General features: G+C 49.2%; 1 protein-coding gene across 8 annotated transcripts in view; it reads left to right on the top strand.

Moving 5' to 3' along the window:
• The first annotated feature begins 220 nt into the window (after window positions 1–220).
• Window positions 221–23,625, top strand: part of ST3GAL6 (ST3 beta-galactoside alpha-2,3-sialyltransferase 6) — a 55,233-nt gene continuing 31,828 nt past the window's right edge. For 2 of the 8 annotated variants that reach the window (XM_055315997.1, XM_055315989.1), the window contains exons 1-2: window positions 221–320; window positions 19,071–19,237. The gene's annotated coding sequence lies outside the window, so the exon portion shown is untranslated. Of the gene's footprint in view, window positions 321–758; window positions 1,020–2,687; window positions 2,709–10,828; window positions 11,002–11,067; window positions 11,229–17,587; window positions 17,676–19,070; window positions 19,238–23,249; window positions 23,271–23,625 lie in introns of those variants that run through there. The other 6 variants (XM_055315993.1, XM_055315992.1, XM_055315994.1 and 3 more) reach the window with 6 other exon arrangements.

Raw genomic sequence — 23,625 nt, 5'->3', positions numbered from 1 at the left:
GGCGAGCGAGGACGGGCTCGGCGCCCGCGGGCTGCGGCTCCGGGCAGCGTCGCAGACCACGAAGGAATCTGAAAGGCGCCCAGAGCCACCCTAGTAGGGGCACTGCTCACCGCGCCCCTCTCCGCAGGCGCACGTGCCGCCCGGGCCCCGCCCCGCCCCGCCCCCTCGGCCGCGGCGCCCCCCGCAGCGCCGGGAGGGGAGTGTCGGCTCGGCGGGGACGCGGGCCCGCCCACCTCGCCCTGCAGCCGCCTCCCTCCGTCCTGACTCTCCGCCCGGCCGCCCCGCCAGGGGCGCGCGGCCGCCGTCCGCCCGCCTGCAAGGTAGGGGCCCCCCGCCCCCCGCGCCCGCGCCCCCCACCCGCGCCCTCCACCCGCGCCCCCCACCTGCGCCCCGCGCCTCCTCCGCGGACTCGGGGCGGCCCGGGCACCGTGCGCCCGGCGCCGGCAGCCCAGCGGGAGGAGCCTCCCCGCCGCCCCGGGACCGGCCCCGACCCCCCCCCCCCGCCCGGCCACGTCCCCCGCCGCGGGCTCGGGCCTCCGCGGTCTGGGCGCCCGGGCCGCGGCACCTCCTCCGCCCGCTGCCCGGGGGGGGCCGTGCACCCCGGGGCCGAGCGCGGGGGGCGGGGGGCGGGGGGCGGGCCGGGGCCTGGGGAGGGGCCGCGAGGGGGCGGGGCGGGCGCGCGAGTCTCGGGGACCCGCTTGGGGACCCTCCGGGCCCCGGGCTCCGCGGCGCGGGGCTCCCACGTGCGGGGGCGGGGCCTCGAGGTCTGGAAGATCCCCATTTCTCTTCTTGGAAAAATGTCCAGGCAGCCCCCCTTCCGCCCAGAGCTAGACCTAACGCCGCAAGCACCGAGGCGGGGGGGCGGGGGGGGAAGGGCCGCGGGGCGCCCCGAGGCCCTTGCTCCCGCGCCCCCCGGGCCGCCGCCGCCCTATCCCGGCTGGGCTTCTGGCCCAAAGGAAGCTCCGGGGACGATTTCTGGAAACTCCAAACAGCCCCGGCGCCTCGTTGGGGGATCTCAGGTGGGGCGCGGGGGCGGGGGCGGGGCTGCGCGCAGGGGGGGCGGGGGGCACTGAAAGGCTGTGCGGGAGCGGGGGCAGCGGGGGCAGCGGGGGCAGCGGGGGCAGCAGGGGCAGCGGGGATGCGGAGTCCGCACAGCTGCAGGCTTGGGGCCAGGATGGGGCGGGGGTGGGGGAAGGGTCCAGGTACACCCGCAGGCCTGGGACCAGGATGGGGGGGCAGGATGGGGCGGGGGGGGCGCAGGGTCCAGGTACACCCGCAGGCTCAGGCCAGGATGGGGGGGCAGGATGGGGGCCCTAGGGTCCAGGTACATCCGCAGGTTCAGGGCCAGGATGGGGGGGCAGGATGGGGCGGGGGGGGGCAGGGTCCAGGTACACCCGCAGGCTCGGGGCCAGGATGGGGGGGCAGGATGGGGCGGGGGGGCGCAGGGTCCAGGTACACCCGCAGGCTCGGGGCAGGATGAGGGGGCAGGACGGGGCGGGGGGTGGGCAGGGTCCAGGTCCCGCGCTGACCGCCTGGTGGATGTTCCACTTTCTGGCCCTTAAGCTTCCCCAGGCGGTGCGGGGCGGCGGGTGCCGTCCTCTCCCTCTGTGGGGGCTGCCAAGGGCTCGGGAAGGTCAGGGCCGCGGTCCGCCCAGGGAGCAAGCGGCCGGCACCCCGGAGACGGGCCCCTGGAAGAGCCTCCTTTTCTGCCCGGGACTGCGCCTGGCACCCAGACCTGCCCAGGAGAGCTTACCTTGCTCCCTAGCCTCTTCTCGCCCCGGAGATGCTTTATTATTATTTTTTAAGGATTTGTTTGTTTTAGAAACAGAGGAGGTGGGACAGGCAAAGGGGGAGAACCTTCCAGCAGGCTTCCTGCTGAGCACAGCCCCGGCTCCAGATTTGATCTCTGGCCCCCGAGATAATGGCCACTTTGGTTTATAAGAAGACAGCTTTTTCAGAAACCGACTGTATTTCCCCCAACCTGGCTTCCCGAGCCTTCTTATTGGTTCTCGGAGAGGAGGAGATTTTCATTACTTGCTCAGTGGGGCCTGTTCCCTGGAGCCCCGTTTTTACCCCAGGCCCCAAATATCACAAGCCTGGGGAGGGGGTCTCCTTATAAAGATGCAATTAAATGAGACCACGTTTCAGCAGATTTGCTGGAAATATTCGGTTCGTTCTCATGCCCCGAATCCATAAAAATCCTTGAGGCTCCCAGAGGAATAGACCGTATTGGCAGAAGGATATCAGCGAAAGTCACACTGTTAAAAAAAAAAAAATAATTAAAACACCGGAACGTTAGCCTGTCCTTTGTGAAAATTATAATTCTCAAGTTACCTCATTCCAGAATGTAGTCTAGGCTGCCTTTTTTTTTTTTTCCTGTGGGAAGTATTTCTGTGTTCCACAGGGCATGGAATATTCGAGGAGGGGGTGAGGCGGGCCACCTTTCCCATGTTTCTCCGCCAGCCGGGTCGATGGCCACTTGGCTCCCGTGGAGGCTCTGATGGCCTCCAGGGCCGCGGCCCTCCGGGCGATGCTTCTCCAGCAGCTGAGGCCAACCCAAAACTCCCGTGGCCCCACTCGGACTCGCGGCGCGCTCACTTGTGGGGTTTTATTAAATCTTCCCACCAACTGTGTGAGACAGGAACAGTTAGCCCCGGTGCGTCCACCAAGATTGCCCCGCACAAGTGGCTCCGGATGGATCACGGAAGGTCTGTCTCCCTCTGCCTCACACCACCCCAGGAAACCTCCAGAACGTCCATTCCTCGCAAATTCTTCCATTCTGTGTGCATATCGTTCACCTTTGCCTTGCACACGCTCGAGGTGTACATCCTCTGATCTGAATACACTTTCTCTTTTTTTTTTAATTTTTATTTATTTATGATAGGCACACAGTGAGAGAGAGAGAGGCGGAGACACAGGCAGAGGGAGAAGCAGGCTCCAGGCACCGGGAGCCCGATGTGGGACTCGATCCAGGGTCTCCAGGATCGCGCCCTGGGCCAAAGGCAGGCGCTAAACCACTGCGCCACCCAGGGGTCCCTGAATACACTTTCTCAATTAACCCCTCCGTCGAGGCTTCTCGAATAGGGTGGCCTGCATACTTTGCCTTTCCTTCGGACAGCTTCAGGCTTCCATCAGTTAGGCATCTCGTATCTTCTCTGGGACTCTGACGTGCCACTTCGGTGTGCTGTGTCTGGTCAAATTCGGGAGCATGTGTTATCTCCAGGGGCTTGTGTCCCCAAAATTCTTTTCGTTCTGCGTATATTTCCACCGAAGTTCCTACTCACCCTCCTTGCCCGGAAGAAGTCTCCCCAGGGCTGCAGCCCTGCTCTCACGGCTTAACCTCTCCTGTGTATTCTGACTAGGGTGATGGCAGCACACATCGGAATTTCCAGGCGAACCCTTTCTGGCTTAAAAACAAAAATGTGTTTGTTATCACACTGCACGTGAATTATGCTCCGATAAAGACGTATTCGATTTGGAGCCAGCTCGATGCATGGCGTTCGGTGGGTGCCTTGGGCGTTAGAGCGTGTCGGTAGGAAACTGGATTGCTGGGTCTGTATCGGGATGGGAGAGGCGCTGCTCCTCCCGGGGTGAGGTAGCAGGGGCTCTTTCCCTGCGGGCGACTCCCAGCACCAGGTAAGCAGCAGGGCCCTAGACTTGATCAGGACCTCGGCCGCCCTGTAGTCACATTAAGAAGGGGCGAGATTCTGGGGATGACTTCGAGGGTAAAAGAAAGTAGGGAGTAGCAGGACCCGAGTCTCTTCCCCATGTCTGTATTTCCTCCTCTTAGAGGCTTTTGGCCAACCGAGGGGGAATAGCCAGCTTACCTACCATTTACTGTTAGCCTTCTGCAGCAACCGGGCAGGGGCTTTCCTCGTTTTGGACCACTGGGAAAAAGAGGAAGGAAAGTACCCAAACCTTGGAGAAAAAAGAATTCTTTTATCGCAAAAAAGCTGAAAAAGCTGAGTGAAAAGATGCCCTCCTTCCACATTCTCTTTGCCCTTATGCCTAAGACCCAGTGTGCTTAGTAGCGTGCAAGGCTGGTCTGCGAAGGACTTTTTAAACCTCGCCCTACTTCCATCTGGTTGGGAATGGAAACATCTGTAGGAGATGAGGGGAATGAAGCCTTCAGATGAAGACGCGGCAAGGAAGCTGGAGCTTGTTGCAAGGGAAGCAGCCTTCCCCAGGTTCTGGAAGCAGGCCGGAGTTGGTATGGTTGTGGGTTGTAGTCTCTGTGGGGCGACAAGGGAGCAGAGGGGGGTTTTGCAGGAGATCCTGGGTGACTTTGTGCATAGGCATCAGCAGGTAGGACTTGGGTTTCAACTAGTCTTTACTAGTCTCTACTAGTTTCAACTAGTCTCCACTACCTCCACAGGAGGTGGTTCAGGTGGTGGAGGTGGGGTGAGAGCATGCAGTGTTGCACAGGATAGAGCCCCTGCTCTTGTAGACCTTCTGTTTTCATGGGAAATGGGGTCAATGAATAAGGTTCAAGGCGTAAGCCCTGCGGAATCCCAGAGAGGGAGCTTCTTTAGGGAAGCAACCAGAGAACTTCTCTGAGGAAGCACTGTTGGATGATGAGAAGAGCAGCCAAGAGCAGAAGGAAAGGCTTCCTGCTGAGGCCTCGAGGGCTGAGTGATTCTGGGGTGTTTGGAGAACTGGAGAGGAGCGCCAAAGGGGAGTTTGGAGGAGACGCAGTCAGTGAGGGAGGTGGGAGACAGTTTGAAGCCTTCACGTCTTGGAAAGGCGCTTGGATCGTGTGTTAATTAGAACAGGCTGCCAGCAGAGATTTTTTATTATTTATTTTTTTTAATTTTTATTTATTTATGATAGTCACAGAGAGAGAGAGAGAGAGAGAGAGAGAGAGAGAGGCAGAGGGAGAAGCAGGCTCCATGCACCGGGAGCCCGACGTGGGATTCGATCCCGGGTCTCCAGGATCGCGCCCTGGGCCAAAGGCAGGCGCCAAACCGCTGCGCCACCCAGGGATCCCCCAGCAGAGATTTTTTAATTGGAGGTTAAGTCAGTCTTCACCCAATGGACACGAGCTTTCGTGTTTGTGACCCTCACTTCTCCCTGTCTCCCCCTTCCGCCCTGCCCTCCCGCCCTCTCTCCGTCTCTCCCACACGCACCCCTTCACCCTCACGCACACCTTCACCGTCCTTCAGCTTTACTCCTCTCCCTTAACTGGCCACCACTGAATTCTCCTTCCTTGCCTCAGGCCAGGGCACAGGCATCCTGCAGGCAAGCAGGGCTCAAAGGACTGCAGCCCATGGGCCTCTTAGGCTCAGAAGCAAATCCATGTACCCCTTTCCTCTTCATCCCTAAGACAGTGCACCCCTAGCTCTGATTTCTCAATCTCTCTCCATACTGAACCTCGAGTCATCTCTAAAAAGTCTCTGGGCTGCCTGGGGCTATCTGAAACTAGATACTAAAAATTAAGTTAATTAGGCAAGTCAATCACAATTGATATCTTTTGTAAGACGAGGATCCTCACGAGAGGTGAACATTTAAGTAAGCCAGAGGCCTGCCCTTTTCCTGAACACCTGCCTGCCCCTTGTCTCCCAGGCTGCTGTCTATGCAGTCTGTTGGGGAGGCTTGTGTTCTTCTTAGGGTCCTGTTTCCGTGGAAATGTGCGAGACTCTTGTCATATTTGTCATGGGAATACCGTATGCCTGAGAAATTTCGTTTCATGGGTCTTAGAGTAGTGTTTAAATCGTGAAGGTTTATGTCCGAGCTGCTATCCCCTACTAGCCCTGGTTCATCAGAAATGAACAGGAGTCCCCACGTGGTAGCCCCTGTCCTTTGCCGCTGGGATAGCTCCTCAGCACCGGCAGGCGTATTACCCTCCGGGGAAGCTTGGTACACTCCGTAGAAAATTGTTATTTGAGATACTTTAACCAGATGCCTTGTTTATTTATTGACTTACATACTTAATGTCACTAATAGACATAACCCGAGCAACTCACTTTCAGCCTTTTTTGTTGTTGTTTTCCTTTCTGGTGGATGCCATAAAATCTGGAATGCCTTTCTATTTGAGAGGGCAATGATCACATCTCCTGGGGTTCACCCCGGCGTCCTCTGTACCTGGTGCAGTGTCCAGAATGTTACAGAGAGAACAAACATTTGCCAAATGACTCAATCAGTGTCCAGGGATTGACTCAAATGTTACTATATTAGCTCAGTTGTAACATCTTTATAACTATTATGATTCCTTTCTACAACTGTCATCGACTTGTTATCGCAAAAGCTTTTCCCCTTGGAGAAAGCAGGCAAAAGATGAATTCATCCCTGTGGATTTGTATATATTCATTAAAACTCTTTTGGTTTTGGATAGATTTTCTTTTTCTTTTTGAAAGTATTATAGGGTGTTTGTGTTGACGAGGAAGAGACCAGTCTGTAAATGTCATCAGATGGCTAGTCCCAAATTTGTTTCCATATACAGTAAATGTTTCTTTTTTTTCCTTTTTTCTCTTCTTTTCTTTCTTTGTTTCTTTGTTTCGTTCTTTGTTTCTTTCTTTCTTTCTTTTTTTTTTTTTTGTAAAGTAAGCTGTTAGCCAAGCATGGGCTTGAATTCACGACCCCAAGAGCAAGAGTCGCGTGTTCAACCAACTGAGCCAGCCAGGCGCCCCAGTAAATTTACAGTACAGTTTCATAATTGGTAATTTGCGATGATTTGAGTTGGGTTAGTTTTGTGGTCAGATTACTGAGGAAATAAATGTGTGTGCCAAAGATGGGAATAACAAAGTCCTTCCCCTCTGTAACTGTACCTCTTGATGTCCGCGTTTCAGGCACTTTGGTAGGCAGAGACATGCACTGCTCGAGTGCCAGCACTTAGGATGGACTGTCTTAAATTCCTGTTAGGTGTCCTGTAACCTGCTATGAGATTCGCCCTGGGGGACCAGAAGTTCTCCCCATCAAGATCGCCAGAGCTGGGAGGAATGGGGAGAGCCTGGGTGGCAAGAACTGGGAGGCTGTGGTGCCACAGAGGGGCCAGCTGGGGGCTCTTGTGGAGACTCATAGTGACAAAGTTTCTCAAGAGCTCCATGTCTTTGGGAGCACCCTTTTGGTTAATAGAGATATTCTATATCCATACTGTTAAAATTCTAAGTTTTAAATTTAGAATTTTAATTTAATTTAAATTTAAATTTAAATTTAGGCTTTCTGCCCCACAAACACGTAATGTGATGTAATGTGACAGCCTTCTTGTTTTCCGTGTCTAGCATGGAGGCAAAGAATAAAAAGGCAGAGATTAAAAAAAAAAAATTCCCAGGACACCTGGGTAGCTCAGGGATTGAGCGTCTGCCTTCAGCTCAGGGTGTGATCCCGGTCCTGGGATCGAGTCCCACATTGGGTTCTCCCCACAAGGAGCCTGTTTCTCCCTCTGCCTGTGTCTCTGCCTCTCTCTGTGGTTCTCTCATGAATAAATAAATAAAAATTTAAAAGTTCCCTGACTTTTTCATGGATAATTGATAGGCGTATTTACAAGTTGAAAATGGGGTATCCAGTTGCACTTGGACAAAAGCAATGAGATAATAACCCAGGCCTTCAACTAGGGTCTGAGAGGAGATTCGGTTGCTTTTCAGCAACGGCAATTAAATTGATTTATCGTTTTATTTAATTGATAGACTCTGAAAGTTAAAAGAACTTTCTGTTGTAGGTGATGTGTGTGAGATAAAGGATGCTTCTTTCAAATTACTTTTGATATTTGGAGCCAGTATTTTAGGTAAATGTCAAAGTAGTTTAGTCAATGACTCTTGTTTGACTCCAACTCGGCTACAAATAAATTGGAAATAATTGGATATTTTGAGAAGCAGGATATTAAGAGAGAGGTGTACTTTCTGATCATGAAGTACCTAAATATGTTTTCCAGGCGCTGAATTGTTTGGAGGACACATCTGGTCCACCTACTGCAAAAAAAAAAAAAAAAAAAAAAGAGAGAGAGAGATTTTACAAATTTGGTGGGTAGTAGTCAGTCTTCTGCTTTACCCATAAAAGGAAATAATCATATTCTTATGCAAAATCTTCTACCGAAACTGCCTACCTGTGACCACCAGTATTCCTGTCCATGTACCTCTTGTAATAACTTTCTCTAAGCATGGTTTTCATTACGGAAATTTTTTTTCTGCTCAGAAATCCAGAGAATTTCTCCAGCTGGCTTTTGAAGTTTTGTTCTCTCACGTTGCTACCTTTCATTGTAGCAGGTTGCTACCTTTCATTTCATTGTACTCTCCCATTTGAACCCATGGTCACTGCAGGCCTTCCAGTCCTTTAGCTTGAAGTGTTCCGGTGATCCTTCCCGCCTTTCCCCTTTCACTCTCCAGCTCCCCACCCAAGCCAGATGATCATGACCTGCATTCGTTTTCTGGCTTCATGGCTTATAATGGTGTGACTCTGCCTAAGTCGCCTAACTCTGAGCATCACGTTCCTTATAACTATAAACTCGACATAATGGCCACATCGCATTATTGCAATTAAAGAAAACATTTAAATAGGTCACCATCTATTACTTGCGGTTATTATTGTTATAACTCTCAAATGATAGCTGTTATTATAAGCGTTCTTCCTCAAATTATTGAAAATTAACTTTCTCCAGAAAAGCTTCCTAGTTGACCTCACTGAGCTCTCATTTTCCCTTAAGTTTGTTTCATCTTGGCGCCTGGCTTCACTTGGAACTTTATTATTCATGTTGTTGTATTTATTCTTTAGCGAATGGGAACCAATCTTTGGGCACCTGTGATGTGCCGGTGCTGTGCTGGTTATGTAGGGATCCAAGGGCGCATGGGAGGATGGAGTGTGTGTGTGCATGTGCACGCACGTGTAGGCATATGGGCTTTGGGTGGAATTGGGGATGAAAATATGTTGGTCAAATAGCACTAGGAGTTTTTCATGATCAACTAGGGTTAAGAAGTAAAAACGTTTCTATTCAGATGCCCTTTAAAAATCTTAACATCTTTTAGCCTGAGGATTTTTTTAACTTTTATTTATTTATGAGAGTCACAGAGAGAGAGAGAGAGAGAGGCAGAGACACAGGCAGAGGGAGAAGCAGGCTCCATGCACCGGGAGCCCGACGTGGGATTCGATCCCCGGTCTCCAGGATCGCGCCCAGGACCAAAGGCAGGCACCAAACCGCTCCGCCACCCAGGGATCCCCCCTTTTTTTTGTGTGTGGTTTAAAAAGTATGTTATCCTTATTCTTGGAACACTTTACACACGTTTTCTTCCTTAGACTCTCCTCGATCCTCTTCCAAATGCAGTGTGAAGGTAGAAAGTGAAGTCCTCTTTGAGGAGTAGAATGCCAAAAGGTGAATCTGAGCTATGACGGGGAGGGGAAGGTTGGGAAGGTGAGGAGAACATTCCAGAAAGCGCAAACAGCATGGTCAGAGGTGCTGAAGCATGAAACCGTGTCGAGAATGACTAGGAATTGTGCAAAGGCTGGTGCTTTTAGGCCATGGTGTTCAAAGTCAAGCATTTTAGAAGCTGCCACGGGAGAGAACATAGGCGTCAGCTCAGTCTGACTCAGAGACCTCCTGCCTATGGTGTTTATAGCTCCCTAAGGGGTTATGAACGTGGGAATGTAGGTCTATATGGACAATTTATAATAGGCAGATTCTTCACGTTGCCTCTGACGTTGGGCTTGGGATTTTACATATGGCGTGGATCACTTCTCTCCCATTTGCTGCTTTCATGAGAAAATGATGAAAACATCAGTGATGGTGATGTATAATTGATGTTAGAGCTCTCATTTTTTTTTAAAGATTGTACTTATTTATTCATGAGAGAGAGAGAGAGAGAGAGAGAGAGAGAGAGAGGCAGAGACACAGGCAGAGGGAGAAGCAGGCTCCATGCGGGGAGCGCGACTCGATCCCGGATCCTGAGGTCATGCCCTGACCTGAAGGCAGATGCTTCACCACTGAGCCACCCAGGGGCCCCAGAGCTCTCATTTTTAATAGCTCAGGTATTTAAAACGTAGAAATGTTAAACGTCTGAAGCATGGGATTCTGTTAGTGATGGGAGAGTAGGGACAGTCTTCGATGGGACTGAGACATCTGGGGAGACAGTCAGGAGGACGGCCACAAATTCACAGCCTTGACGCTTTCCGTACCTCCTCTCGTTAGTGCATTTTTTGCACAATACAAAGCCAAGTGACTCTGTTCATAGCTCCATTTTCTATAATTATATGCTATGTTTTTACCGCAAAAATATGTTTTCTACTAAGTCTGAGCGGTGTCCAGTGTTTTAACTTTGTCCTTTGGCGTTGATTTCTCTTGCTTGGAGATTAGGCAACAGGACCCTGAACACCCTAAGCCACAAGAATTTAAAATTCCCAGAGAAGAACTAGATGTGAAAGAAAAAACACTGTTCACTTACTTGACCTGTAATTAGCCCGAAAATGGAATGTGTGGGAGAGGTCTGCAGGGATGGTAGAAAAACAGAGGGCAGGGCAAGAAGTGCCCTCGCATGTTTCCAGCCCTCTTGACGGGAGAATGGATCCTTATGACTTGTAATGGGTCTCTACTAACCAACAACTTTTTAATGATTTCCCATGGATTTGCCTTTGGACGTTGCCAATCCGCTAGGTCAAGTATACGTATTCTTTGGCCTGCCCTTTTTTTTTTTTTCTTTACATGATAAGTAAATTATTTGAGCCTTTCTGGCTACTCACCTGCTTCTAGGAGTTGAATGTCTTGGGCAAACTGGCTGTTCAAACCCTTGGGTTGTGGCTTCTCCCAGACCAGTCACCCTCTCTGAGGCTCTCCTTAGGTCGCTAAGACCTCTGTTCCTGGGACAGCTCCAACTTCTCCAATGTTCTTTTAAAATGAAGTGTTCATGGAAATATATCAGACATATGGAGGAGTGAGTACAAGACCATACCGTTTCTTCCCAGTGACCCCAGCCGTGGAACCTGCTTCTAGATGAAGAGCTAGAGCATTGCCTGCCCTCCAGGAGCACACCCTGGGCTCCCCTCCTGACACATAACCAGTCTTCTGACTTTCACTACCACCGGGTAATTTTCTTTCTCTTTCTCTTCAACTTGAATTAACGTTCCAGTTTTCTAAATAGCTCTAGAGCACCAGAGTCCTTCTGGCTGGGGGCGAGGACGGGGCATTTCAGGAAGACTCTTCTAGGTTGGATTGTGTCCATTGGAAAAGGCCACGCTGAAGACCTCATTGCCGGTCCCTGAGGTTGTGAGCTCATGTGGAAGGAGGGTCATTTCAGATGCCACTTGTTCAGGTGAGGTCCTGCTGGAGTGGGATGTGTCCTTAGAAGAAGGACACGGCAGGGATGACACCATGTGAAACTGGTGGGTTGGAGTGACACACGTGTAAGCTGAGGGACGCCAAGGAGGGTTAGCCGCCCCCCTGGAAGCCAGAAAGAAGCAAGGATGCTACAGGTTGCAGAGGGTGCCCGGCCCTGCCGACCCCTCCGTTTTGGACTTCTGGCCCCCAGAAGTATGAGGCAGTCAGCCCCTGCTGTCCTAAGCCCCCACCCCACTTGGGTACCTTGCCCTTGCAGCCCGGGACAGGTGCCCTGACGCCTCCTCTCTGCATCCCACAGGGCACCCCCGGCCCCTGGTGCTGGGGCTGCCCCCGGCCCGGCCCACGGTGGCTCCGTCTTGCTCCCCGTCGGGGACGTGCCCCAGGGGAAGACAGAGGATTCATCACCACTGTAGGGGTTTTTCTTTATCTCTTCCCTGGTGCTTTCAGAGCAAGCCGATGTGGTTCCCTGGCCCGCCCCCCACGGCCTGGCGCACCAGCCCCTGTGCCTGCCCACCAGCGCCTGCCCGGCTCATCACCCCTCCTGCCACAGCCAGACTGGGGCGACCCCCCCCACCCCCCGGCTTCCCCAGCTCCTCTGGTCCAAAGCATCCTTGACAGGAAAACCACCTCCACCACCACCACCAACCAAGCTCTGTCCTTTAGACGACATCTCTGTTTTCAGGCCGTGTGGCGTGCTGGGAATCAAGGGCTCGCCTCGCTGAACTGAGGCACCCCACAGACCAGGTCTCATGTGAGAAAATAAAAAAGGCCTCTCAGATCAAAAAGCAGCCCAACAATTGGGCTTTAGGAAGTGCTACGGAAATCCACACAGCATGTTACGGGACCGAGTACTTTCTGTGGCAGAGGACTGGTGTTCGTCGGCCTTCCGCCTTACCTCTTGTGCTCCGGGCTGAGCTGGTGAGAGGGAGCCACCAGGATGGCAGGGTTGCGAGGCCCCGGGGGACTCCGCACGCTCAGGCCACTTCCCGGGCTCTTCTCCTGTGGCCTTGCTTTGGGACCTAGGGCCTCGCCGCCGCTCGTGGCCTTTGGCCCGAACGCTCTTAGCACAGGCTCCGTCCCTTCCCTTCCGTCCAGACGTCATTACCCACCACTACCAAGTCTGGGCACGTCTTCAGGACATTTTTAAACACCCCCGGACCTGGGGACAAAGTTTCACAAGATTAAGTGGCCCGACTTTTGGTTTCTGGTCTATCAGTGGTGCCTTGTTCTCGTTCTGAGTGGCTTTGAACGTCTAGTTCCTGCTGTTTATGTTTCTATGTCCTTTTTGCACTTTGAGGGAGAATGCAAAAAAAAAAAAAGGTAGGTTTTGGGCTAAGCCTGTATTCTGTACAATAGACGCATTAGGCAATGAAAACTAATAAAATGTGCACTTCGAGTCTGTAGTTGAGGGGTTAGAACGAGACAGAAGGTTGCGTTTGGTGTGTTTGTGTTTACCGTGGACTTGCTCTCTTTTCTCAGATATCCTTACATTATGAGATCTTGTGCCTTGGGGCAAATGAGTCATAAATATCTGGGTTAGCTGGATGGATGGACAGACGGACAAGTGGATGATTGAAGCTGCTCCATCTTGGCCAGTTATTTTATTGAACTGCTGCGGGTAGGACAGATTTCAGTTGGGTTCAGGGCTACCTCCTGAAGCCTGGAAGGGTGTTCCTAAGCCTGGGAGGATTTCTTGGGCTGGAGCCCAGGGATCTAGAAGTGAGATCTCCTTGGCTGGCCTGTGGAATGTGCTAAAACATTTGGCTCGTTGTGTGAAAATGGGGTCACATAGTCTGATTCCACTGGGACCCCCAATGCGTTGGGAGTCACTACTTTCATTAGAAACCCAGATTTCTTTTTCTGTTTACCTGAGTGGCACATAGAAACCTGCTAGGAGACTTGACTTCCCTTTCCTTCTGAAGACAAATGCATGCCCATCTTTGAATTCTCTTTCGCATTTTCTGCACAAAGTTATCTTACAGCGTGAAGAATGCAGCCGTTCATAAACAGTTATCCATATTTGAAAACATCTGCCTTTTGAGGCTTTCCTGGAAACCTTTATAGAAAACAATGTTAAAGTTATGGGAATCCCATAGTTGGGTCTTCGTGGATTTGTAGAGTTGACTGCAGTTTACATTTTTATGATAATACTTGTTACAGTGACCTTGAGCTAAAAAGTCCCATTAATATAAATAGATGACTATTTTTAGTTCCACTGTTCGTAGGTCTAACAACTGCGAGATCATTTTATTTCTTTAACTGCCCGCTTTATCAAACATTGATTTTGGCATTTAACAGGCATTTGCAAATCCCTTGATTCTAAAGAAAAATTTGGTTATCTTTCTGTGTAGTTGTGCCTTGGATTATTTTCTGGCCGGAGGACAGAACAAAGAATTCCAGAGAAACGTTTGTTTTGTTTTATCTACTTGCTCAAATGCTCTGATGTTTCTTGCCGAGTGTGGTGTGCCCAGAAAGAGAAAGTGTTATAAGATACAGACTGTTTTCTGCAGTATGTCTTGTTTTCAACAGGATTAGAATAGATTCAACTTAACTAGAAATTTACTTTCTCATTTAAAATACTATTAACTTCCCCTCTTCAGAGTCACGGTATTTTAATTGTCTAGGTATTTCTCTATGACTTGAATTATCAGAGGTTTCTTTCTTCAGAGAAAAAAAAAACCTATTCATAAGGGAAATTTCTATTTTAAAGTATTTCCAGCAATTTGTGAGATTCAGTGTCTCGCTATTTTATCTAGATTGAAAAAAAAAGGAAATTTGTCGCCAAAATGGGATTTTAGATAATCAGTCCTCTGGAAGCAACCTAAATGTCTGCCGGTAGGGAGTGGGTAACTTTGCGATATGTTTGGTCAGTAGAATATTCTACGGAACTTGAAAAGAAGGAGCCAGACCTTTCTGCAGCACATCAGTATAGGGGGAGTTCAAAACCTAACAGGTAGGGTGAACAACACAAATTTCAGAATATTACATATTTGTTATGCAAACGTGCAGCATCACTTAAAACAATAGCACACACCATATAATATTTATGAATGTGTGCGCCTGCGTATGTGGGCCTGCGAATAAAAAGGGGACTGGCTCCCTGTCAAAGTCATGATCCTGGTGGTTCCTGGGAGAAGAGGAACAGGGACAGGGAGGGGAAGATAAACGTGCATCACAAAAATTAAAAACAGAACCCCGAGAAGATAGTTACCCCAGTGAATGGGTTCGCGGGCTTTTAATACTAACCTCTGGATTTCGATGCGCATCTTGTGATACACTCCCATGCACTGCTTCCTAACGAAAGCGGTTCCCGCCAGGAAGGTGCAGACTCCGGGAGCGACACTGCCGCGGCCCTAATCCGTTTCTGCGTCACGATGCCCCCCCAGGGACAGAGTGAATCCCGAAGGGGGCAGCTCCGGTCACCGGCCCCTGGGAGTCCTCGCAGCCGCCGGCCTGGCGCTGACCCGGCCCGCCCCCTTGGAGCTCTGAGGCCCTGGACGAGTTGCCTTCCGTGTCCCTAGCTGTGGAACGAGGGTCGCCCAGCTGCAAATATTGATAAAATCCTGAAGTTATCTTTATATTCTGCTAGAAGTGATGGCTAAGCAATGTCAAGTCAGCAGAAGACAGAGCAGTGCGTGTAGACGGCGTGTGGCAGCGATTAGCGGTCACCGTGCCCGCGTTACTCGTGTCGGAGGCCTCAAGGCCTCGATGTCAAGCTTTTGTCCCCACCTCAGAATCTTTGCAAGTGCTCTTTCGTGGCCTGCAATGGTTTATCATTCTTACCCCTTTCATCTGGCTAACCCTTCAGTGGAGTTCTCTGAGACCCCCCCCCCCCCGCCAGGTTCTTCCGAGGAGCTCCCTGTCCTCCCCACCTGGGCCCGGTCCCGGCCAGACCGCGGTTGTCACCGAACGGTGCCCTGGGGACTGCTGGCTAATATCTGCCCCTCTCCTGGATGGCGAACTGGTGGTTTGTTTTGTCTTCCCTTCATGACTTTATCTCCAGTGCCTAGAACATCTGGCGTAGCGTAGGCGTCGAGAAATTACTTACTGATTCAATCAACAGTTATTGCAGAAGGTGGAGACATCCAGCAATAATTTTATCAGGAAATAAATTCGATTCACTTTGCCAAAGGGATTAACCTACTAGCATGAGAAAGTAAATCTAGGATTATATGATTTCATAAAAAATGCTTATCACATGGATTGGTTTGTAATAATATTACAAATACCCAGGGTAAGGGTGCTTTATAAAGATTTTTGCGTCATCTTTGGAATCCGGCTTCAGAGAACCATTTGATGGACAGTAATATAAGTTATCATCACCTATTTCCATGTGCTGTGGAAAGCAGGATAATGGGGCTCCCGGGCGGCTCAGGGCGTGACCCCAGGGTCCTGGGATCGAGTCCCGCATCGGGCTCCTGCAGGGAGCCTGCTTCTTCCTCTGCCTGTGTCTCTGCCTCTCTCTCTCTGTGTGTGTGTCTCTCATGAATAAATAAATAAAATCTTTAAAATAAAAGCAGAAAAATTTCCGACACTTTAATCTTAAGATTTTAGGTATGTTCATCTGATTTCTCATAGGCTCACTCACTTTTTTCTTTTAAAAATAACAAAAGAGGAACTAACAGGTGCTACTTCCCAAGGAGCAGAATAAGCTAGGGTCCTTCAGAATTAACTGACAAGTAAATAAGCAGTTTGAAAAAAAAGGGCTTTTATAAATCGGGTAGAATGCTACTTATAACTTTGAAGCAAACTGAAACAGCAATCCCTTTGGAAGGGGGACTGTCACAGTCAGAAGAAAGGCAGGAAACTGATTCCGTCTTAGTGGTTGGGGTATTTACTCTGGGAGAGACACACGAGAACGCTTCCGAACTTAAGGGCGGTCTGTGTTTGGATATTAGCGTATTTTTCCAGGAAAGACCTTACATAGGATTTTGAACTAATTAAAGTCCAGATTTATTAGATAAGGGAGTAGAGCCAGAAACGGGGAGTTTCAAAACAGTGAAGCAATTTTTTAGGACTGGGATGCCTGGTAGGGAGGTGAGATTTCAGGGCTAGGTAAATAAGGCAAAGCCCTCCATTGAAGAAGGCCACAAATTGTAGCCTTGGGAGGCTTACCCCCTCCTGGCCTTTCTTTGGAGACACGTGATTTTGTACCACAGATCACTGGGGAAAACGTATAGTCATATTCCTTTCATCCTACTCCTCTGTTAACTGTGCTGTACTGAAATCAGAAGTAGGGCAGCCCGGGTGGCTCAGTGGTTTAGCGCCACCTTCAGCCTGGGGCCTGATCCTGGAGACCCGGGATCGAGTCCTGCGTTGGGCTCCCTGCATGGAGTCTGCTTCTCCCTCTGACTCCCTCTCTCTGTGTCTCTTGCGAATAAATAAATGAAATCTTAAAAAAAAAAAAACAAAAACAACAAGTAACTGCATCTTTGAATACTGAGTTCATTTTTACAATGTAGTTATTTGGCTTTAAGTATTTGGCCTTGAAGTATGAGCATCATCGTGCAAAATTATGATGGGGGCCGGTCCTGCAAGACACCAAGATACAAACTTTTGTGAATTTTGAACGTGTGGACCCACAAAACCCTAATTACCCCTTAACCTATTTATTAGTCATCTGCCCCCAAATCAGGGTTGGAGAGTGCTTTTGAAGTCATGTGGTTAGAAGACTGCACTTGGCGGGAGCACTGGTTTAAATCACATCCCAATCGAGTTACATCCTTAACACTCTTGACTTGAAGCCTTGGCATCACCTGGCTGCTTGTTAGAAATGCAGATTCTCACCCCCCCAACCCCCCCCCCCCCCCCCGCCCCGCCACCATCAGAATCTACAGTTTAACAAGATCCTCAAGTGATGCCAATGGACATTTAAGTTTGTTAAGCTCCAAATGGCTCCCAAGTGGTTTTTAGAACAGGGTATCTTTAGTAACAAGTGACTCATTATCCAACCATGCCACCTGTGTTATCTTTCCTGTATTATCTTTAGGCAACCCAAATATTAGCAAGTTCTCTCCTACTGAGCTCAAACCTAACTCCTTGAATATCGCATTTCCCGGCTTTGGCCTAGCGTCCCCTCCTCTTGCCCCTCTTCCTCCCTCCTCAAGCCTCCAGAACCCGGCTGATGCCTCTTCTTCATGGGGGTCATTCAAACAGGAGAATGGGCGACCTTGTTTCCTCCCTTGATTTAAGCATCTCCAGGGGTAACCAAGTCCCCATCCCCCGAGCCAGTCCTGGCACGTTATTGTTTGGGGTTTCTTTATCAAATATTCAGACTAGATCATTTTAAAGGACCCTTCTAACTTCAAATTTGTGATTTCTCCTTTACTTCAGCTGGTGATAAGTACTAGTGGGCAGAAGATGACGGAAACCAGGAGCTGCACTTATCTCTGTGTTTGGGGAGACTGATTCTGAAGCACAGGTGTATAATTATCCATAATTTCCTTAGGCTCAAAATTCTGCAGCACGGTAGAGTCTTCCATTATAATAACTCCTAAAGAGCACCACTTGGCCTTTCTTCTCATTTCTAAATGCATCAACGACTTGGCATTTCAAATGTGAAAATAAGCATTTTTGTGTCTCTATAATAAGTTTTCAATTTCAAAGAAAAAAATTCCCTGTAATCTACAACTCAGCACATCAGATTTCATTTTTTCTTTAGGGTCTTTCGGGAATTTGTCACAGACACACATCCGTCTTACTCATAGAACTAATTTTTGTGTTCTCAGCTTTTAAAATTTTTCCTTCTTGGGGCTCCTGGGTGGCTCAGTCTGTTAGGCATCTGCCTTCAGCTCAGGTCATGATCCCCGGGTCCAGGATCAAGCCCCACATCGGGCTCCCCACTCAGCAGGGCTCCCCACTCAGCATGGAGTCTGCTCCTCCCTCTGCCTCTCCCCCCACCCCCTCCTCGTGTGCATGCGCATACACTTTCTCTCTCAAATAAATAATTAAAATCTTTTAAAAAATTCCTTCTTGGTAGATTCTAAAGATTTTTCCATGTCGTTTGATCTTCATAATAGTTAAGCCCAATTATCCCCTGATTGAGGGCATTCAAGTTCATAGTGGCTTCTAAAATAGAGTATTTGCCGTATTTTTGTTGGTTTTTGTTTTCTTATATTTGTTTCCTACAAATTTTTTTTAGAATAACATTTTCTACTAACACAAGTGCAGAGCGTGCAATTTTTGTTGTTTTTGTACCAGGGTTCGTCTTGTGTAAGGAAAGCCATAACAAGAGCAATTTGAGACTTTTTTCAAAGTGTTTTTGAGAAAGTAGCCCACAGCACATTCTTACTGGTTGTTCTTCTGATTTCTCCATGCTTCCTTTCCCCTCACTGTCTCCTAGATATCTTCATCCTTGACCTCCTCCTCATTTTCCTGCCTCCCTTCCCTTCCTCCTCGGAGGGTTTTCAGAGCGACAGCTTCCTCTCTCACCTCTGCATTTAACAATAAAGCTGTGTGTATGTGTGGAGAGAAGCTGAAAAATAAGACAGATGGTTCTTTCATTACCAGGTTGTTTTGGATTAATTGAGCTGGATATGGGTTTGTTTGTTTTTTTCCTCAAGGAGACTGAGCTGGATCCCGTGGCTAACCAGTCATGAATGATAGTAATGTAATATATGCTGCTGGTTTTGTTCTTGGAATTTTTTTTTTGTCTTGTTTTTGGTAATTTCATTATCCTGTCGAGTATTTTGGGAGGGGTCAGAAGTGAGTTTACTAAAATGATGTAGTCATTAAAAATGTTTTAATGGCTTAAAAGTTTTTCGTGGGCACTTAGATCCCTTCTTAATAAGCATGCTACCTTTGTGTTTTCTTTCAGCACTTGCAAGTGAAGAAGCAGCACAACCCTTTATCTTGGGTTATTTCCTGTGGAGAGACTCCAACACTTTAGCAGCCAGGCTCCTGGGCCTCTGGGACCCTCACCACATCACATCCTTCACCTTCAGGAGCAGAGCGCCTTTGGGAAACAGATTTCTAAAAGTGCAGGTAAGCAAAGGCAACACTACCACTGTCTCAGACTTCTTAGTTGTGAGCTTGAACCCTTGAAATGTTCTCATGCAACGTTGCCAACTCTAACAGGTGCCTTTTTAAAAAAATATATTTTATTTATTTATTAGAGAGAGAGAGAGAGAACTAGCAGGGGGAGCAGCAGGCAGAGGGAGAGGGAGAAGCAGGCTCCCTGCTTGAGCAGGAAGCCCGACGTGGGTTTCTATGCCAGGATCCTGGGATAGTGACCTGAGCCGAAGGCAAATGCCTAACCGACGGAACCACCCAGGCGCCCCTAGCAAATAACTTTAAAATGCCTATAAATTTATCTCTTACTAGTTCAACATATGGCCAGAGGGTCCCTGAGACTATTCATGTAACCAGTGAGTCATCAGCATATCCCAAAGTTGAGCTATAGAGGTTATTAATGTTATTATTAGTAAAGTTTATTTAAGTAATCACTATACCCAGTGTGGGGCTAGAACTCTTGCCCCCAAGATCAAGAGTTGCATGCTCTTCTGACTGAGCCAGCTGAATGCCCCTTAAACATTATTTTTATTCTCAATGTGAATAGATCTTCTTTGGGACTATTATAGACCAATTTGGAAGTGAAAGAGTAAAAAACGCTGAAATGAAAACTAGAACATTACACACATCACAGCTATTGTAGAAACTGCTGTTAACAAGCTGTGTAACCTTGGGCTAGACGCTTGCCCTCTCTGGGCCTTGTGTTCTCCATAGAATGAACTCTAATTCCTCGCTGTCCTTAAGTGCTGCAGTTAATAATAGTGTTTTTGAAGTACCTTAGTATAATGTTTAGGGATAGCCTCCTTACCATTCCTGGAACCCACGTACACATTTAAAACCTCACTTCATAACTTTATTCTGAGAAAGCTCTGGAAGCTCTGGAGCTCAAAGATATCCATCAGGAATCAGCTCCACGTTTTACCCATGCCTCTCTACAGTCTTTCTGATTTGTTAAGGTTCATCAGAACGTAGTTATTCTACAAGCAAACGGGTTATGTTACGTTTCGTTTTTGTGAAGGACAGCCGTATGCTTGAGTGGTACTGGCAAATTGGGACATTCACAGTGGTTTTGGGATTTGGTCGTTGGGAATCTCTTCACCCCTTGCACCAAGATTATTCATGAGTGGTTTCAAAGCCCTTCCCTAGCATCATGAGCTGCTGAGCCTGCAAACCTCTTGAACACCCCAAACATCGGCTGGACATAGGGCCGGCTCTTCAGGTTTCTTACGGCCAGATGTATCTTCATTTAGTGGAACCCGAGATGTAGTCATCTTGGTGACTTGCAGAACTGTCTTGCCTGCTAGTCTACATCTTCCGGCATCGGATGGAAATATTCCGAGTCGTTGCAGCCTGGTGGTGAAGGGCATGGGTTCTGGTGTGTGCCTGCCCCTTACTACCTGGGGATTCTTGTGTACGTTATAATTTCTCTGTGCTTTAGCGTCACCATCTCGGTGGTAGAGATGACAGTAGTCTCTCTCTTAAAGGGTGGTTTTGAGGGTTTAAAAGAATCACATATGTAAAATATTTAGAACAGCTCTATTATGTAAGTGTTCAGAACATTTAAACTGTTTCTATTGCCATCTGTTGCAGCGTTTCAGTCTCTGCTCCCATTCTCTAGGGCTACCGACCCTCAGCTCTTCATCCTTCCCGTCTTAGGCATCGCCGATTGACCTTGGCATTGCTTTCTGGGTCTAGAATGCAGTTTTTGAATCCTCAACAGTATTGCGGTGTAAGATGCAACTGTCACTCCAGTTCTTTGCAGAGTTCTTGATTTTATTTCTTGCATCAAGACATAAATCTGGCGTGCTGGTTACACGTCCGGGTTGTTGGTTTCTTAAACTCCAGAGCAGTTTTATTATGAAAAGCATAAAAAGGTGTAGCTTCTACAGCCGGGAATGGGGTCTAATTCTAGCGTGAGTTTTGCTGATGATGGATCACTACTACGACTGGGATGCCTTTCATTTTTTATTCAGAAGCAGATGAGTAAGTCTTCTATCACAGATACCCTGAGATGTTGAAATGGATGTGGGGAAATAGCTAGCGTGGTGGTGGATGCTTGATGTTTTAAGGCTATTGTTAGCCTAACGTCGTTGGTTCCTTAGGGTCCTTGCCAGGATGTTACAAAGTTCGCTTTTCAGTAAGGGCTTGGTATACGGGCAGTTAATATTTCATTGGTTTTAAGAGAAGAATGAGAACAAGATTAGGAGAGACGTTACCATGTGCCAGACTTTTACATAACTGCTTTATATTTACCGCTTATAATAGCTCTGTCGGGTGGTGTTAGTCCCACCTGACAGCTGAGGACACCGAGTTATAAAGAGGTTAAACAACTTCCCAGGGTTCTTTTTTTTTTTTTTAAAAAGATTTTATTTGTTTATTCACAAGAGACACACAGAGAGAGGCAGAGGTGCAGGCAGAGGGAGAGGCAGGCTCCACGCAGGGAGCTCAACGTGGGACTCGATCCCGGGCCTCCAGGATCAGGCCCTGGGCTAAAGGCGGCACTAAACCGCTGAGCCACCGGGGCTGCCCACTTCCCAGGGTCCTATAACTGGTCAGAGATGGCGAGCTGAGACTCGAACCCACAGGGGCGGAATGCCGTGCAGGCAACCTTAACACCTGATCACGCTGCTCCCTGCAAAGAATAGATTCCATGGAGGGGGAGATGAGAAGATGCAAGGACCAATCATGGAAGGAAATGCCAGGCCAAATGATTTTACGTTGGTAGGGCAGCCGGTGGGAAGCCACTGAAGGCTTTCCTGTGGGGTGGGTGACAAGATGAGAGCTGGGCTTGGACGATTCTTACACCAGGTGCAGCACAGGGGTTGCTTTAAAGAGAAGAGAGATTAGAGATCATTGCTAGAAGCTGAGAAGAAATGGGCACGTGGGTTTAGGAGGCAGCGCTGATTTGAGAGAAGAGCTTGAGCGCACCCCCATTCGCGTGTGCTCAGGAGGAGGTGAGCTGGAGGTGTGGGCAGAGACTGTGGGGGGGGCCCAGGCCTGTGACGGGCCACCCCAAGGAGGTGGTTGGGGAGTTGGAAACTGTGGAGGTTGGAGAGGACCACGTCAAGACGGAGACTGGTGGATTGTTCCCGTGCGCCCCCCATGAGACCGGAATTGTGCTGGAGGGAAGGCCACGTACAAGCGTCCTGCTGCGTCTTGTGAGTGAGGTCCCCTGTGGCAAGCTGGCGACCCTGTCTAAGTCCTGGCCGCCTCTTCTACCATATGGTGACACCAGACCTTCCTCCGTCAGCGCGCCCCGAGCTCTTTCCAGCTCTAAGGTGTGTGGTTCCCGGCTTCAAATTGGGAAGAGCGATGACTGGAAAGGCCGTCGGCAAGGCCCGGGCCGTGGCTCCGGGGGCCCTTCTGGGCCTTGCAGCTTGAGGTGTGCGTCCTCTCTGTTTCCTCCCCAAATGCCGGGAGTATCGGGGCGATAGTGGTAGCAAGGGGAAGGATCGGGCTGACAGCAGTACAGGAATGAACGTGTTGAGGGAATTTACGGGGCAGCCACAGATAATCCCTAGAATGTGCGGGCAACTCTTCTCAGAGCCGCGTATTTCAGAGACACTCTGACTGGTTTCTGCAGAGAAAATTCTGTTGGGTGGAAACCCCAAAGGTCAAGTCCAAAAGACTTAAAAGAGATAGCGAGGAACTTAGGATGAGCTTCCAGTTCCTCTCAAAAACCCTTCCTTAGGCAGCCCTGAGCCTCTGTGGGACGTAGCCTCTTTCTCGGACCTTCTCCGTCGGTGCTTCTCAGATACACACATCACCTGGGGGCCCGTGGAAGGGCCGACTTGACCCGGTGGCTCCGGGGTGTGGAGCTGCGGTTCTCCATTTCTGCCGAGTTCCCAGGTGACGCCACTACTGCTCCATGGACCCCACTTTGGAGAGCGGGGGTCGAAACTACTGCCCTTTAGGACTCCCAGCACATAGACTCGTGTAGAAGGGCCGTAACCGGTCCCTCCTCAGACTGTGCGCTCTGTTTCTCCTCTCTGGTGTCACACCCATGGTGAGTGTTTGGCATCAACAGGTGAATCTGTCCTTACTTCTGATTTGTATTGTTCAGTGGCATCAAGAACTTGAATTGTTATGGGTGGAGGTTTTTTTTTTTTTTTTCTTTTCTTTGAGGAATTGAAGCAAATCCGTTCAGGAATAGGCTCCAGTGTACAATATAAAGTTTTTTTATATAAAGTTAAACCTACATTTGCTCTCTGACCCACGAGAACATATGTTTTTCCAAAGACTTGTACCTGAATGTTCGATGTGGCTTTACTAACCATGATAACAGGAGAAACTACAAAGAACCAAATATCTATTAGCTGGCGAATTGGCAAATGTGCAGTAGCCACATAATGGAATGCCAC

This window comes from Nyctereutes procyonoides, unplaced genomic scaffold (genome assembly GCF_905146905.1).
Source record: "Nyctereutes procyonoides isolate TBG_1078 unplaced genomic scaffold, NYPRO_anot_genome, whole genome shotgun sequence".
Lineage (NCBI taxonomy): Eukaryota > Metazoa > Chordata > Mammalia > Carnivora > Canidae > Nyctereutes > Nyctereutes procyonoides.
This window is presented reverse-complemented; position numbering and strand designations above follow the sequence as displayed.